The following is a 2,334-nucleotide window of genomic DNA, read 5'->3' as shown; positions in this document are numbered from 1 at the left end:
CCAGCAACAGCAGCAGCAGCAGCAACAACATCACCACCAACAACAACAACAACAACAACAGCAGCAACAACAACAACAACAACAACAACAGCAACAACAGCAACAACAACAGCAACAACAACGTCATCAACGCCACCAGTCCCAGTCTCCTCAACGACGTGGTGCCGCTCCAAGCCCGGGGCGACGTCACCACCAAAGACATCACAGCACCGGAGGTTTGGGTGCTGGCAGGCGGAGCGCAGGATGCCTGCCACACGACGCCGCTGCTATAAACAGATCATACTCAGGGGTCTTGATGGAGACCAAGTTATGACCGAAAATAACGCACACTTAAATATCCCAGAATTGAGAAATGGGCAGAAGGTACATTGGTTCAAACACTTTCTTTACCGAACAATACGAAAGTCTGAAGAGAAATGTTCTTTTTCATCTGTTCGCCTAGAGTGAAAAGTACTCTGGGAAATAGTTTTTCCCTCTTCAACTGAATAAAAACTGTAACTGCTCTCTGATAACGAAAGCAATGTGTCAGTACATTCTAGGTGCTGTCACAACACCCTTGGACTCAAACTTAAATATGACAAGTTGCCACTTTCGATTTACCTTCTTGAGTGACAACCTCTAAATTCTATAGCTGCACCTTCTGCCCCTTTTCTGTATCTGTGATAACGACACAGGGCCAAAGAACTATTCCAAACTTCCTTGCTAGATGCAATCTGTATGTTAACTTCCACGTCTGTGTCAATGCAAGCTGCATAGTATTTTGAGGCTGTAGAATGAAGCGCAGTCTGAGAGATCGATTCTGTATAAGTCTTTGTGACCAGCTGATTCAATGTGAACTTGGTTACGCTGAGCGACAAATAGCCCAGTGAGTGTAAGGAACTTCAACATCTTACTGTCACTAGGCCTACATAGTTAAAATGATATTTTTGGTGCACAAAATGTCAATCCTCCTTTAGAATAACAATTCTACTGTAAGACAATCTGGTTGGCTATTCGAAAATCACTCCGGTTAAAACTCTCTGGATTTAATTTATGCGAGGTACAGAGAAGACAATGATGTAGGTTTGGTATCGAAGGCAACTTGAACCCTCCATCTGGGAGCCTATTTGACCTAGTGCGCACATTCAGGTCTCCCGTCTCTGTCGAGCCACTTTTGTGTTGCAATGACGCTTTTAACATTTTAATATCAGTGGTCAATATGCACTTGTACTTGTATTTTAAAGAACGTTTTAATAGCTATACAAAAAAGTTCCTACTACTCCTATTCCTATTCTTATGGCAACGTGGGTCGCTGTTGTGGTGAAATGAAATCTGGTATAGAGTTTTGACCGTGTTATATTTTAGATTCTGGCCATGTACCCGTAGTTGAAAACGTTGTGCGTCCCCACAGACACAATTCAAATAATTGAGACAAGCTGACCACAACAATTTTTTTTAATGAAGGGGTATTGAAGCATTCGTATGAAACAGGGGTGAATGTTTTGTCTCAAAAGTGATTCATTCTCAGAAGTATGATGATGTCTATATTGATGGGGTAGACTTAAAAGAGAGAGAAGCGCGCGCTCAGATGACCTTATGCAGCTGCAAGTGCTGTAAAATTCTTACTAAACTAAACTAAACTATGAGAGCGAAGATTAGGGGTCATGACATTGCATTGCCAAGGAGTATATGTCTATGAATTAGATATTATCTATAAGCTATTTGTCTTTCTGAAGAGCTGTATGTACGGTACATTAAAGAAAGATGAAACAGGAGTTGAAATCATGGTTTTACGAGAACAATTATTTCCTTTCATAGCATCAGTTAGGTGAACAATATTTCGGCGAATCGCTTTTTTGGTACTGCTCCTACCATATCAACTAAAACTGTTCTGCTAAATGACACAGCTTCAAGATAATGAACTGTTTTAATTGCCCGCCGTTAATGCTGGTTTATGATGCTATTTCCTAGCGGCTTCTTATAAGTGAATGAATATGCGAAATGAAAGACCACAGTCCAAACTCCAAACTCACTGCCTTTGTCAGTGACTGCCAAAGAGAATGCAATTGCGAAGGCTAAATAAAGCTACACTGCCAAATGCCATGTTACGCATAATAATGAGAGTTCCGCACTGTCAAAAGTCGTTCCAATACAGACCAATGTAATCTGAGTTAACCCTGATAGATATATCTATCTCTTTTCTAGATGAGTCCTGGCCTGTGTGTCGAGCCAAAAAGCTTCATATCCCATTCAAACACGCATAAGCACTCACACACAAACACACACACACACACATACACACACACACACACACACACACTCACACACACATACACACAAACACACACACACACA

The 2,334-nt window shown here is 41.3% G+C and overlaps 1 protein-coding gene across 1 annotated transcript in view; it reads left to right on the top strand.

Moving 5' to 3' along the window:
• Positions 1 to 2,334, top strand: part of LOC101858449 — a 74,999-nt gene that overhangs the window by 39,275 nt on the left and 33,390 nt on the right. The window lies entirely within an intron of this gene.

This window comes from Aplysia californica, unplaced genomic scaffold (assembly GCF_000002075.1).
Source record: "Aplysia californica isolate F4 #8 unplaced genomic scaffold, AplCal3.0 scaffold00957, whole genome shotgun sequence".
NCBI classification, from domain to species: domain Eukaryota; kingdom Metazoa; phylum Mollusca; class Gastropoda; order Aplysiida; family Aplysiidae; genus Aplysia; species Aplysia californica.
The sequence above is the reverse complement of the archived record's forward strand: the minus strand, read 5'-3'. Positions and strand labels throughout refer to the sequence as shown.